Source organism: Anser brachyrhynchus, assembly GCF_964034855.1.
Source record: "Anser brachyrhynchus genome assembly, chromosome: 8".
Taxonomy (NCBI): Eukaryota; Metazoa; Chordata; class Aves; order Anseriformes; family Anatidae; genus Anser; species Anser brachyrhynchus.
This window is the reverse complement of record NC_137702.1, coordinates 7,899,472-7,915,912: the sequence shown is the minus strand read 5'-3', so window position 1 is coordinate 7,915,912 and position 16,441 is coordinate 7,899,472. Positions and strand designations below refer to the sequence as shown.

At 38.1% G+C, this 16,441-nt stretch overlaps 1 protein-coding gene across 3 annotated transcripts in view; it reads right to left on the bottom strand.

Annotated features, from left to right (window-relative positions):
• LOC308199414 (BEN domain-containing protein 5) overlaps positions 1-16,441 on the bottom strand; it is a 923,492-nt gene that overhangs the window by 463,398 nt on the left and 443,653 nt on the right. The gene's annotated exons all lie outside the window — the stretch shown is intronic.

Below are 16,441 nucleotides of genomic sequence, written 5' to 3'. Positions count from 1 at the left end.
TGCAGGACACAAAAAAGCGGATATTAAATAGACTGTATATTATTAAAGATACTGTCATAGGCTTCAGTCCTGAACCAGCAGTCTGAGTAATACGTATTTGCCTTTGGCACATAAACATAGTCATTATTCCTGACAAAACAGAAAAAAGGGGTGAAAGAATTGTAGCTATTTAGTAATAATTTAAGGTTTTCATTTATTTCCTTGCAATGCAGTAATGTACATGCATCTGTGTAATTGTTTTTCCTATGCATTCTAGTTGAAATGCATCCTATTTCCTAGATTCATGACAATGAAACATTTATACCCTATATTCTGGGATTAATTTATATTGCTTGTTTCATATTATATTATTAATATTAACACGCCACTCCTCCCCTTTAATTGTCCTTTTCTCTTCATAATAATAGCTACTATGAAACAATCCAATTTGCTGGAAGTTCTGCACAAAATTTTCAGTCTTATCCCAATCCAAGGATGTTGGGCCAACTCTTCAGGTGTTATAGCATTAGCAGATTTATACCAGCTGAAGGTCTCATATCTCATTTCAAACTGTGTTTAACTTCAGCTACCAGGCTCTTGGTGTAATTTGTCAACTTGATTGCTTGCATATGTGAAGTTGTGATATTCTTTCTTTTTCCCCATGTTGGCTGAAGATACGTGTGTACATAATATATATAGAAAGTTTAATTCCATAAAGATCTCTTATCCAATGCACAGTGAAAGCACCATATTTATTGGCATCATGCCATATTTGCAACTTATTGCTTTGTTTTTATAAATGTTGGCTGATCACTATTGAATACAATTCTGACTGGAATCAAATTAATTTTTGACTTGTATTTAATGTCATCTTCCAGCTCAGCTTTACTTTTTATACAGTGTGAAAAAGAACCTCTGAAGAAGTTCTGCTGGAAGAGCAGGATTAAACTAAATCAAAATGGGCAAAAATTCTGACTGCTGAGCTTTGGACTCCAGAGATACTCTTAGATAAAATATCTCTAATCAACTTAATGCCACATCAGTTGAAGAAAGATCTCGTGTCATGTTCTGAGGGTGAGAGATCAGAGTATTCTGAATTTGTATATAGGTAATACACAGGCTTGGATACGGGTTTCATTTCTGTCAGATCCAGGAAATGGAATTCTCTTCTTAGGCATACAAAGCACCAGATAATACTGTCATAGTACCTTGCTTCTAGGTAGTATTTATCCTCAAATGATCTGAAAATACATTACATACAGTGAACTGCACAGCAGTTCTGTAAAGCATAAAGATATGAGTTGATTATCAGACAGAAATAATACTCCAGATGTTATAAATATTTCTTTACCTGCTGCATTAAGTTCTGGTCACTGTTCCTCAAACAGCATTAACTGCTTGAAGCAGATGAAACAAGTCTTGTGGACATAAGGCTGTATATCAGCAGAGCATATATCAAAGACTGAGGCTTCCTAATTTAGAGGGGAAGAAAAAAAGATACAGAAAAACAGTAGTGGTAAAAAAGGATGAAGTTGACTGCCATTTACCATTACCAAATGGTGAGAGACAAGGGCAATTCTATGAAACAGGAGGGCTGAACATTTAGAATATTAAATGCATAATTGTTATATTATGCACAGGTAATCTCTGAAATACACTAGAACAAGTCATTAAGAGGAAAAGGCAGTGCGATTCAAGGATTAGTTGATTTCTATACATCTAATGAGAATGTTCAAGTTTACCTTTGGGTAGAAAGAAAGAGAGGAATTAGCTCATGCTTTAAGTAAGTCTTTAACCATTTTCTGATATTTGTAGGAAGAAATTTGGCTATAGTTATGTTATTCCATAACTGCCTGCTATCTCTGCCACTGTCACTGATGTGTTTATTACAGTTCATTACTGGTTACAGGACGAAGGAAGCCATTGATCTGATTTGGTGTGGTTACTGTGTTACAAATGAGCAGAGCAAGGTAAGAGCGATATACCCAAGATGACAGAGAAAATCAGCTACACATCTGGGAGCAGATCCCAGGAGTCTGTCTCTCAGGTCCAATAGTCAGAAGTTGACACTAGCTGGTCCTCAGTTCTGTAAATAAAGGAGCACAGGTCTCTTTTACAGAGGAAAATGCACATTACCTTTTGGAAGGATGAGACATTGATTATCTGAATATGTATATATGCTCTTGATTTAACATTCTGCTTGTTAGAGTTCAATTTTAGAAACAAGATACTGAAGTAAGTATTGAAACAACTTAGTATCACAACTGCTTTTCAGACAAAGCTGTGCTAGCAATGTTTTAGGCTCATTCAGTAAAACCTGCTGTTAAAACCACACCTTGTTCTTGCATTGCACACTGAGAGCTGCCTTCTGCAACTTCTGCACATGCTGTTGTTGCTTCCTATCCTGGGATAGAAACTGCCCTTGCTTGTCTGGTGGCTCCACCTACTCCTCCTTTCTTTGACTCTTAAAATTTCTTCCCCCGAGTCCACAATGAAAAGAGAGAAAGAGAACAGTCATCTTAGCTTCTTGCCCCAGGCCCCAGTCTTTATATTGCCAAGGCCTCTAAAATAACTCCCTGATGCTACACAATCTCTAAATCTATAAATTAAAGAAGCAAATAATACTAATTTATTTTAAATGTGTAGAAATTGAGAAGAGAAGGGAAGAGAAGGGAAGAGAAGGGAAGAGAAGGGAAGAGAAGGGAAGAGAAGGGAAGAGAAGGGAAGAGAAGGGAAGAGAAGGGAAGAGAAGGGAAGAGAAGGGAAGAGAAGGGAAGAGAAGGGAAGAGAAGGGAAGAGAAGGGAAGAGAAGGGAAGAGAAGGGAAGAGAAGGGAAGAGAAGGGAAGAGAAGGGAAGAGAAGGGAAGAGAAGGGAAGAGAAGGGAAGAGAAGGGAAGAGAAGGGAAGAGAAGGGAAGAGAAGGGAAGAGAAGGGAAGAGAAGGGAAGAGAAGAGAAGAGAAGAGAAGAGAAGAGAAGAGAAGAGAAGAGAAGAGAAGAGAAGAGAAGAGAAGAGAAGAGAAGAGAAGAGAAGAGAAGAGAAGAGAAGAGAAGAGAAGAGAAGAGAAGAGAAGAGTTCAGTTGGAAGAGAACCTTCAAGGATCATCAAGTCCAACTGCCTGACCACTTGAGGGCTAACCAAAAGTTAAAGTAGATTATTGAGGGCATTATCCAAATGCCTCTTGAACTCTGAGAGTTTTAGACAGGTGGTTGATGTCACCCCCTAGGAATCCTGTTCCAGTGGTCCTCACAGTGAAGAAATTGTTCCTAATGTCCAGTCTGACCCACCCCTGGTGCAGCTCTGCATCGTTCCCTCATGTCCTGCCATCGGTTCCCAGGGAGAAGAGACCAGCAGCTCTCTCTGCACTTCCCCTAATCTGTGAGCTGCAGAGCAATGAGGCTGTCACGCAGCCCCCTTTTCTCCAGACTGGACAACCCAAGTGTCCTCAGCCTCTCCTGACAGGACATGCCTTTCAGCCTTTTACCAGCTTTATTACCCTCCTCTGAACACTTCCTTAACATCCTTTTTTTATATTATGGAGCCCAGAACTGTACACAATATTTAAGATGAAGCCGTGAAAACACTAAATACAGTGGGAGAATCACCTCTTTTGATTGGCTAGCTATGCTGTATTTAATGCATCCCCAAAGGTGGTTTGCCCTCTTGGCTGCCAGGGCACACTGCTGATTCATGCTGAGCCTATTGCTGACCTGCACCCTATTTGTTATTAGCAAATATTAATTTTCTAGAATATAAGCTAATAACCCTTCTGATTTCTATTCTGCATTCACACATGATAACTAGCCATGAAATAATCAGTAGCTTGTTCTTTTGCCTAGGATGGACAGAGATTCAGATCAAGTCCATGATTTCTAGATAGCTCTGGATTCTCAAGCTGTTCAAGTTTCTGCCAAGAAGTAATGAGGGAATAAATATGTACAGGTACACAACAAATGAATTTTCTCTTTAAAATGTGTTAAGAGTAAATCAGGACACATTTCAGTCATCTCACACCTTTCAGCATATTAGAAGAGTCACTGCTGTACTTTACCACGTTCAAATAACCTCTGGTGCTGTTAGCAATACCCTCCCAATCTAAAGCATCTACTTTAATTTCTGATCAACATCAAGAAGGAATGCTTCTCCCCTTAATAGCTGAGTTTGACTTGAAGATAAACTTCATTATCAACCTCATAGTCTCTCATACTGTATCTTTCACTATTTCACTATATTTCACTTGGTAAATTATTCTCTTTTAGTACCACGGAGGTCACTGTTACGGGTTCAGACAAGAGTGAAAGCAGAATGAAACTCCGAGACTACAAGTGCAGACTAGTAAGATGTTAAAATGGAATGGCAAATAAATTCTGATATTTAACAGGATAATGAATAGAATGACTTCTTAAGCATTATATATATATATATATATATATATATATATATATCGTTCACTGACAAGCTCTTCATTGTCCAAAGTCTACTGGTTATCTTGGATAAAGATTCTGAGAAAGCAAGCATACTTATCTTTCTAAATGTTGTCCTGTATATACAAATAAATAAATGAATAAATAAATAAATTTCCTTTTGAGCATGTTTATGCAAAACCCGAGATATTTTTTTCAACTATCATTGCTAAAGCCTGTGTTTAAATAAGCAATCCAAGCTGTGTGTGGAAATCCATTGCATATCTGTTTGGTCTGAAGACAAACTGATACGTTCAATCTACCTGTGACATTAATATTTCCAGACTATTTAAACAAAGCTTGACAAAATACTTGGAGTAGTTAGTGAGAAATACTGCAGGTACTTTTCAGTTCCAGCATCTGCCATGTACTCTTTTCTCAAATGTATGAGAAGATATGTACTATCTACACCTTCCATATGGATAGATTACAAAAGGATTTGGGGCAATAATATGCAAGGAACCCACTATTTTTCCCAATGAGCAGAGAGGCTGAGATATCTCATCCATGTATACAGCTCCTGCAAAGCCAGACTAAGATTGATGCAGAGAGATTTGTACTTCCATTGCCGGTTCTGTACCTGACTTTGTACAGTCTTTAGTCTCTAAAAGGCTGTCAAGTGTTTATTTTTTCTTATCACGCACATACATGCATGAGCACTCACTCTCTCACCCATCCTTCCATTTTGGGTATACATTGAAAAGACACACCCCCCCCCCCCAAAAAAAAAAAAAAAAAAAAGGAAAACATACTGAAATAACTTAATTTATGTTGCTCCTAAAATGGTTTTAGTCATCAGGATGTAGGCTGCTGTTTACATTAGATGACTGTCCCTTGGGTAAAGAGCTACCTAAAGGAAGGGAACTTTGGGGAGAACTGCTTTTCCTGTACAAATTTCCTTTGCTTATGAATTCTCAACTCCCAGGCATCACAGCTCATACACCATTGAAAGGGAGAAGAAAAAAGACAATTAGAAGACAAAGCATGCCTCAGTGTGAGAGAAGAACAGGAAAGTGCAGGCACCTTTCTGTTAATCCTGTACTTGCGTAGCAGCTTCCTCATGACGCTGGGGCTCTTTGGTGGCCAAGCCCATTTAGTGCCGGCTCAGCTTGGCACAGCAAAGCAAGAGTCAGTCTTTAGTAAATACAGGTGCAGCTGAGTGAAATGACTACAGAAGCCCCAGTGCTGCCAGTTTGTTCGGTTTCACTGTAACATTTATCATTCTTCTTTTTATTCTGTTTCATGTTCTGGCTATTTCTAGCTCCTACATAACCCAGAGAGGCCCTTTGGAGGCCCTAAGGAAGCCCTGCCCAGTGGTGGAGACTGGAGCAACTATTGAGGTGACGAGCTCAGAAGGTGGAAGCTCCGATAATCTCTCAGATAACTCAGATAACTTTATTCTTGCATATTTGCTGCTGGGTGCTGTTGGAGCCAGAGGCTAGAACACACAGACCTGTGGTCTCCCCCCAAATGGATGTTATTTCATTATTCACTATGGATGCTAATATTTGGCCAGACACATAGAAGGAAGAGAACCAGGCTAAAAGCATCTCACAGTATCCAGGATTTTATCACAGAGTCTTCATATGCAGTGCTGTATAAATCACTCTAATCACAGCACCTTTAGTATACATGTTAAGAAAGAGACAGTCACATACATCTAAACATTGAAGGAAGTATTCACCCATGCCCCACCTAGTAATACCGTGCACCTGTCTATTGCATAAGTATGTGCTATGTACATGGTGACATCAGCATTAGAGAGCCAAGGGAGCATTACTGATGCCCACGTATTTTTTTGAAAAGAAATCAAGCCTTTAAATAGCAATATTGAACTGTTCTTATTTAGTCACATCTATAAGGTTTTACTCATGCATTGCTTAGTATTAACATGCTGTGTTTATCTCTGAGTACCAAACTTCTTTCTGTCCAAAAAAATGATACTGAAAATGCATAAAAGCAACATACTGTGAATAAACAGCTTATCTTGGGGGAGAAAGATAAAATTCACAATACTAAAAATGGGGAAAACCTTCTTCGCTGTTGAATTTACCATTTATAGATTAATCTGTCCATTGTGCTTCTATGAAAAGCTTTTCTGGCATTCCACTCAGAAAAACAAAATCTACATTTAAATGAATGTAAGAGTGTACTACAGCAGGAGCCTGTCAGACTGTTTTATACCTCATTGCTATAATGTAATGTTATTGATGCAACCTAGATTATGTTTGAGAAATGAGATCGTGCAAATTCTCTCCCATATATCAACCAATGTGGCACAAAGTATTAGGCTACAACATTATGTAGTTCTGAAACTATTATATGACCTCAAAGTTCCCTAAAAGGCTTCAAATTGGCACAGACTAAGAATTTGCTAAGAGTATGTTTTCAAAGGGAATAGCTGTTGCTTGTTTATGGCTTAAACATTATACTATGCCAGTAATAAAATACCAGTGATGCATGCAAATGGAAAATTGCGCTGCTTTTTGTGGTAAAAAGGTTAATTCCTTTGGAAGAAACCAAGTCCCTGGATAGAAAGCATCTCAGCCACCTGACTAACATACAGAAATTTCAGTACAGTCTTATTGTATACAAGGGCTAGGAAAATCTAATAATATCCTGCTTTTTTTTTTTCCCTAAGATTCAGCAGGTAAAAGCTCTGATTGAATTTCATCTTGATTTCATTAAATATTCATAAAGGCCAATTAGAAGGGCAGCTAAGTAGGCCACAAGGCCCCCTTCCATCATTCTGTCAAAGGCAGTCCATCAGACAGTCCTGTTTGCATTAGGGCCTGGTAGTCAATATCTTCATTCAATCTTTATGTAGTATCCCTCTAAATCACTGCTCCATCCCACTTTACGGCTTTTATGGACAGACAAGGGGGGAAAAAATCTAATAATTCTGAAGGCAAGATGCTTACTCGGTAGAAAGCAAAATGCAAATGAGAAAAAACATCCTCAATCAAATGATGGAATGAAAATCTTTTCTTTAATGAGCAATGACATTGGTAGAGCACTGATTACATTGAAGAAAAACTGTTTAAAATTCATAATCAATCAAGCAAGTTTATTTTAACCTTTCATGACTAAAATGCTGGGTTACAGTTTAATTTATTGATGGTGCTTATCTCTCCCTCCAACCACTAATTTTAAAATTACAACCCATATAGAATATGCTGAGTTGAGTCACAAAAATATATACTGATGTTTATATTCAAAGAAACCTATTAGCTCTGCCTGTTTCCCTTTAAAGATTCAGTGGCTTTTCTATACACGCCATGTTACATATATTTGCAGTTTATGCAGCAGAAACGCATTAACTCCACTGGTGCCTGGCTGGACTGAAGTATCATGGCAGTTTTCATTTCCAAGTCTCTTTGTCAGACTGAAATGAGCAAATATGCTTCTCTGTGGACGAGCATGATAAAATGCTTCATCATGCCACTAACTACCCACACGTAGCAATGGGGCTCAGAGGGTACTTTCTTGCTTGGAACGTGATTGTCATGCAATTTTAAAATGTGGCAGATAGGCTTTTCATGTGAGATTTCAACTTTTTTCTATATCAGATGCCATGAAAAGAAAACACATTTCCTCTACTATTGTTGACTCTCTTCCCAGAAGAGCTTAAGGAATGCTGTGGGTTATAGCGAAGAAAGAAGACTGGCTTATAACCTACTTGAATCAGTTGCCTGTACTTGAACTGCTGCGACCACCAAAATGTCTTCTCAATATGTTTTGAAAAGACTTTCAAACTCTCTCTTCCATTTCCTGAATGTAATGATGTAATTTTTAACCTCACATAGTGTATAGAAATGTAAGTTTCATCACTATGTACTTAAAAGGACTATATTGTAAATTCCAGAGATGAAATGGAAACCCACTGATTTCTAAGGGCTTTCAGCTGATTTCTTGTTAGATGGGCCTTATATGTTTACTTCATCATACTCCCCTGTGGTAGGTTGGAGTTCAGTACAGAAGACTCTGTGGGTACTTTCCTGTACAGCAAGTATGTGTTTCCTTCCCACAGTATTACTCAATTGTTCGGTTACACAAGTTTCACCTAATCCTTAATTAATATTTTCCTCTCTCTCTCTCTTTTTTTTTTTTTTCTTTTTCACCAAGTGTTTAATTAGTACCTACCTACTTCTTTTAATGACGAAGAAACTGAATGATGAATATCACTGAGAGTCATTAGCAAATGTGGGACATCATTGTATGTCTTTATTATACATCTTCACCCGGGGACACCCGATGGTCTGAAAAGGGATGCCATGAAAATGAATATATTTTGGAATAGTCCTCCTTTGTTCTCTCTGTAATATATTAGATTATTAAAGTCTACTTTCTGTATTTTTTATGTTCATAAAATTTAGTTCACTTGATTTTTAACAGAGACCAGAACAGTTGTTCCTACCCAGCTATCTATCCTTTTCAGTACATATACAGTTCCATTGCAGCTGCATCTGAATCCCTGGGCAATTCTGGTTTCACAGTTATTTAAGAGGTTGAAAAATATTGTCATCCCATTTAACACGCACTGTGAGCTACTGAGAGACAAAGATTGTCTTTTTGGTCTGTGTCTGTACTGCACCTAATCCCACTTGTTTATGTCAGGCAAGAAGCATGAGAGGGAACATAATACCAGCCAAATAGTTAGGGCTGCCTGGAGGACAAAGCAAAATGTGACTTCCAGTTGTTGCAACAAGGCCGGTGTATGCTCTGCGGTGCACCCCAGATCTCCTCTTCCCTCACGGGGCACATCCCTGTGCACGTCCAAGGAGGCATCCTGGACACATCCTGGCTTGGTGTCTGGGCAAGTGCTGGTGCAGTCCCCTCTGTTCTGCTCGTATCTCCAGTTAATCCACCAGTAATTACTGTATCTATCTGCCTTAACAAAATGTCTTGATTTGTAAGTAAAACACACATGAAAAAAATAAAAAAATAAAAAAAGGCTGCAACAGCTGCAGCATGTCAGACAAAGGGAAGATGTTTATCATTTTATTTGGTCTACAAGGAGTTTGATATGCCCTCTGTAGGCCATTAGAATGACAGAGTATTTAAAACATTTGGGTATCATTTTAACTGAGTATACATTTTCTGTTTGGTCTCTGTTCCCTTTCCTAAATCTTGGTCCAGCTTCTGTAGCAGTTAATTTGAAAAACAAGAACAAACCACAGAGAAGCTACTTGAAACAGACTTTAAGATTATCTACTCTATTGCTTATTCCTAACCATAAACCTCTGGCATTAACCATAAACCATCCTAATCACCATTGGCACTACATTTCTCCTGCTTTCTTAAACTGTGAACAGAGAAAATCCCAGACCTGTAAAAAGCAAGAAAATGTCCAATAGCTCAGTTTGCAGCTTGTATTCGAATAATTATTTAAAGACTTCATCCGGAAAAATGTAGAGCTTAAGTAAACTACTTCTTCCCACTCCTCCCCATCCAGGTTAAGAAGAACTAAGTCATATATTTACTTCTCACTTGTATTTGCCATGACAGAAAAAAAATCCCCAACATGCTGTTGGAAACCAAAAAAAAAAAAAAGTTGCAAACAAGGCAGAATGCTTTTGCTGCTACACACACCCTCATGAGCATGCATATTTTGGTACTGTGTTTAGTCTCTGCATCCCAAGAAGGACACAGCAGAATGAGAGAAGGTACAGAGAAAGGCTAGAAATGAATTATGAATAGCTGCCTGATGAGGAGACTGTGAAATTGCTGGGACTTAACCACTTGGAGAAGAGAAGGCTGTGAGATGTGATTGTGGTTTACAAAATCCTGGAGGTAGTGGGTAAGAGTGATTCAGAATAACAGAGCTGTTACTCACCATATCTTACAATTAAAACCAGGTGCCACCATTCTTACCTAAAGTAATGGATCAGTGGCTTAAAACAGATAAAAGTATATTTTTAAACATCAGGCACTGAGCTTCTGAAATTTGTGGCCACAGGGGGCTATCTACGCATTGGCAAGTTCAAAAAGAGATTAGAAAACTCAGGAATAACAGATCCACAAATAGATCCTAAAGGGAATAGGCAGGGATGTGTTTTCTAATGTCCCTAATCCAGTGCTCATGGCTGCTGAGGGGCTGGGAGGGGAAGGGACTGCAGACAGTGGTCAGGCTCATCCACTGTCATTAGACAGCATCTCCTGCTGCCACTGAAGGAGAGGGCACAGTTAGACCATGTTCTGATTCAGTAGGGAATTTCTGATGTTTTTATATTACTCTGAAACAGTAAATATGCTGCGAAAGATATGCAGATTGCCCTTTTACATGGAGAAGGGGAAAGGGAAGCTCATGCCCTACAAAAGCCACCTCTTATTGCTGAACACCAGCTTTAACAGTGAACCACTGAATAATACTTGTTTTATAAACCATGCTCTCATCATCTTGGGTTGGATGAACTCACAAGTGCCCAACAACCACAGCCAAACTGAAACTGCAAGTCATTTTCCCTTCCAGAGTACACGGTGTTGTAGTAACAATTCTAGTTCATCAAGAAAAGAAAAATGTGGCTTTTTATTTGTATAAAGAGAGCTATTCATATGGTAAAGCTATTCCTAGTCCCATACAGAAGAAATCTGTTCAGGAGCAGGCCTCAATGATTTTTGGTAGCTTTCAGATGTGGTTGCTGATCTAAATGTCAAGAAGAATCAAAAGAATCTGTGGATTTTTTTTTCCTTCTTTTTAGGAACACGTTCTTCTGCCCATATTTTTACATTTTTTTTACATTTTTGTCTGGATACATGATTACTTCCAAGAGGCAGCCTAGATAAACCAAGAGAGAAATAGGAATGTTTCACTTTATCCCCTAAGAGCGAATGTAATCATGTTCCCTTGCTGATTTGTGTTTGGAAATCACCATTCTAATCCAATAGTTTAATTTTATTATACCCTTCAGTCTAACAGACCAGGCAGAGAATGTGTAATCACAAACAAAGGGCCAAATCCTGCTTGCCATACTAATGGGAGTAGTCCCACTGATTATAATGGGACTACACGCAAGCCTTATCCTTAACTAATATGAAAAAAGATAAACGTACTCAGACTCTAGGGTAGGTTTTTTCTTTGGGCTTTTCTTCAGGCATATTATTGAGTTTCTCAAACACAGTCTAAAGTAGTGGTTAAAGTACAACCGAGGTGAAAAAAAAACCTTCTTCATTAGAAAGTGCAGACATGATATTTAGCTTATGCTGAGATAAAAAGGTTGAAATGCTGCTAGCTATTTGGAAGCTAGTATTTACATACATCTACTTGAAGTGTTTAAATATATTTCAGCATCCTTTCACAAAGACACTTATGTGAACCTTTTTGTTCTTTAACAGGACTTGTAAATCAGAGTGATTGGGGGGAAGGATAGAGGGGAAGTGGATAGCAGGCATCAGACCCTTCATTACTTATTCTATTTCCTTACACCTCACCTGTGAAGGGGTGCTCAGCCCAAGCTGAAGTCACACAAGAGTATTACTCACACAAAACAAAGTACCGGGGGAAATCACCCAGTTTGCTCGGCTTCCAAATCCATATTTGCCTAATATTCTCCAACATTCTTGGTTAAGGCTTCAATGTAAAGGATGACCAAGTTAAAAGCATATCTGAGACTTATAAAGAAATCAGGAAACAGACTTGCAGAGAGATGTGTTAAATTGACACAAAAAATAAATCCTGGAAAAGTAAGCGTAGCTGTGCTACCTGTGCAGTATACACATACCCACTGCAAGGCTATTAGTAACTTACTTTAAAATAATCGAATTATAAAACTTTTTAGTCCTTTAGCATTACAATGTGTATTTATTTTACTTGAGCAATCTCTTTATCCAGTTCTCTGATATAGTATACTACAAACCAAACACAGCCTTCAAACCATCATACTTATACATTATCAGGTCATATGTGCCCATTTTGCTTTTCATTCTTGACTAGATGTTATTTACACAGAACATCTTTCCTTGAACTCATAAAAATGTCTAACTGATCATGTTTCTGATATACAAGGGTCAGTCAATATAAAAGATGCAGAATAAATTGATGACCAAAAACTTGACTTCCAAGCCATCATCAGCAGTGTAATAAAAATGATTCAAACACTTAGCATGAGTCATCCTGGCAATTTGATGGGATCATTGTTTCCCAAAAAGGAAGTCCATACAGAAGCTTCTGTGCTACTAACCACAGCAGACCGGTTTTGTAACAGTAAAGAAATATAAACTTACAAAGTCCCACGGCTTGTCAGAAATCAAGTCTTACCCAAACAACACCACTCCTTAAATATCCATGCCACTCCATTCATTTTCCTAAGAAAGCCTAGGGACACATACAGCGTGAACACACCTCACAAATTGGAAAAAAAAAAAAAAAAAAGGCTATTTCAGAAAACATAAGTATTTTCCAAAATCAAGGTCTCTTTCCAGGAAATATTCTGACAACAACTCCCTCTCTTTTACACTGCTGTAGATCCACTCATCCCAAGATTAGTTTAAGGAGGAAACACTTTCTTTTGTAATTGAATTGATACACCTTATTTAGGAGTTAAGTCACCCTAAGCAATGTGTACCACTAAGCAGGAGAGACAGACACCTCCAGAAAGCATTTGAGCTAACCTAAGATCAAATTCAATATGGAAGTGTCTTTTTCTTTACTGATTACTGAGAAAGCCCCAGATCAAGCTCCTAGCTTGGAGTGAATCTCAGAAAAATGCTGAAACAGGATCACTTAGGGCTGAAGACATTTACAGAGGGAGACCAATACCTTGACCCAAAGCAGAAAAGCCAGTAGGTGTCACAGCTCACTAACACCATGGACTCCCATTCTGCACCAATACTTGTTCTGTAACAAAAGCCAAAGCATGCAAAGGACTTCACCCATGAATGTGTAAGACTAAAGCAAACAAACAAACAAACGAAAAAGAAAAACACATAAGCTCAATTTCCTTCTCCCAGTCCCAAATGATAACAATACAGGGAGGCCTCTCATTTAGCCATTTCCATACATACTTTTTCATCTGGGAATGACAAACTGGAAAATATATTATGCAGTACAATGACCCCAGTGTTGTGTTGGTGATGTGAACAAGATGAGCCCAAGTACAGTTTTCCATAACGGGGTTTCTCATTAACCAGCCACTTATATTAAGGAAAGTGGGCTTTGTGGCATACATTTGCTGTTCAAACACAACAAAACACACAGTGTCAGTTCAATTCAATTCAGAAGACAATCTACAAAACTGGTTACCACTTTTCCGGTTCTCAAACCAAGATACTGAGATTAATAACATTTTTTCCCCAAAGTGATCTGTTGCTTCCCAGGACGCATACTTTAAAACAAACAGAAACAAAAAATAAAAACCATCACCCTCCAAGCAAAACAAAAAAACCCAAAAACCTACTTAAATAACATCTTCAGCTTATAGTAGGTATCTGACCCTTCCTGTCTTTCTAGTAGTAAGATACAGTGCATCAATGGAAAGTGAGGGGATGAAGTAGGGGTAGAGGGTGAGCCAAGGAGTTCAAGCTTCAGATCAGCTCTTGCAGAGGAAGACTGGATGGCGTAGATGGTGCTAGTGCTTTTCCAGCTTTGCTCCACACACATCTAACACCTCTGCAGGGGAAAATGTGTCACAAAATATCTTTTTATGGCTCTGATTTTATATTTTTCTACCCTTCTCCAGTGTTTTATAGGGACAAGCAGTCTCCTTGCAGGACATCAGAAAACAGTCAAAACAGCTTTATTCTGAGCACACTTAAAAAGCAATTTGGGAGATCAAGAGGCAGGCAAAAATCACAGACAGAAAACGTAGGTGCCACAGAACTATAATAATGGTAAATAACAGCTATAGCAAATTTAGAGACTATTTTGATTAGTCTGCCAGAGGTAGAAGTAATGTTGAGTGACCAGCAACAGATTGATTTTTCTCTGTAAGCTAATGCTGTTCAGTGTCTGAATTGTAGTTATTACTCTACTATTATCTGAGAGCCAAAAATCTACTCAAGAATTTCCTTCCTCATGCACAGAACATGAAATCTAGGAGTAAGAACTCAGGACTGAATTAATCTAAATATAAATAGTTATTGCATGTTGGTGAGAGATACAAACATTTTCCTCCAACTGGAGCTACTCATACTTCCAGTTGTTAATATCTGAATCAAAAAGTCTGAATTTCAGCTGTCATATAAAGCAAGGACAAGGACTCATGGTTAGCTACAATGTGGTATACCAGGGCAAGCATGCCAGATTTCTATTATCATGGTGAGATTCTGCGACTACATTAAGCCAAGTTGCCTGACAGCTATGAAAAAGACAGCTTCATCCACTTTTATCAGAACACTGACCTTTTCAAGAAATAATGGGATATATCCTGCTATCGTTTCTCACATGAAGCTCCTGTTGAGGTCAATAGGAATTTGGCGTCAAAATGTGAAATCAGTACTTGGCCCATAATGTTTAGTGCTGCATAACAGGCTATTGGGAAAGGATCCAATGTTAAGCATCAGTTCTCATTAATTACACTGCAGATTCCATTTCTAAAGACTTTCTATCATTTATTGTGCAAATTAAATACTGAGAGCCAGATCCTCAGCTGATGTAGACCATAATACCCACGATGAAGTCAAAGAAATAAGGTCAATAAAGATCAGTCAATGAACTCAATACAGCTAAGTAAAATTACACCACAGAGAATCTGGCCCATTGAATAATTCTCTTGTCTAATACACATTGCAGATTTTTTATCTGCAGTGACTGATCTTTGCTGCATATCCTGTGCCTCTTCACGTGTGGAAGGTCAGAAGATGAAACTGGTGGAAACCCTGTGTGAAGAATATACAATAGAAAGCTGTAGCATGAATAAACCCACTTTTGAACTGCAATACAGCATTGTGCTCTAGTAGAATAAATAATGTCCTCTACTGAATTTAGTGAAGGTTTGGATTTTTGTCATTATGAAGCAATATTGTAATTTGCTATCGTAAGAGCTTCTACTTACAATTCAGAATAAAGGTGATAATCACTTTTGTACCTTGCCTACTTGCTGTGATGAATTTTACAGTTCTTTGTATTATGTCTCAAAGGAAATAGCTTATATGTTTATTTTATGATGAAGTCACTGTTAAGTACGTAGCTTTCTCTCCTCTTGTCTGAATCTGAATTACCCAGTCTGGACTTGTGACTGATCCTCATTTCTAAGAAAATATATCTCAAATACCTTGTAGTTTATGAGCACACTATCATTTCTGGAAATCAAAAGCCTCTACGCAGACATTCATTGAACCAGATAATATCATTTAGAGAATAGTTTTAGTTCAGTCATAGAACTCATTTTACCAAGCCAAAAGTACTCTTATTTTTGACAATAATAATTCATTGTACCATAATGTACTAACAAGAAAACAGGACTCTGTTACACTAAGCATTGCTCAATTGCAAACCAAGCCGACAATCCCTTCCCAGAAAAATGGTAATCCAATAAAGTCCATTCACAACTTCTACCATACTCCTCAGAGCAAAGAGTAGTCCTCCATCCAAGCATGATGCAGAAGTCAAAGTTGTAATCAATGCAAACACACTTGGTAATACTATATGGTAACAAGTCATTCTGTGTGTGAGTGTGTAATTTGAGCAGTAGCATTTGCAGTAAATCATTACAACCTCAGTATTTATTTTGTAAACTGAAAGATGGAGATGAATCTGACGTGTCAGACCATCCAGCATGCTGACACATCCAGTGAAGCACTAGATGGAGCACTTACTGCTGTGTCTGGAAAAGGTCCCCAGAAAAACCAACTCCATTACCCTCCTCCCTATTTGTAATATACTTTCAACTTATGTTTGAAAGCCATCAAAATATGAAATGATCTTAAATATGGAAGCTGCATGACAACATTTCAATTAAAAAGCCTTTAGGAAAAGGTCGTGGAGAGCATCTATAATATATTTCAAAAGGTCTTGGAAAGGAGGGTACAATATGGGTCACATCACAATTATGGCAAATTGGG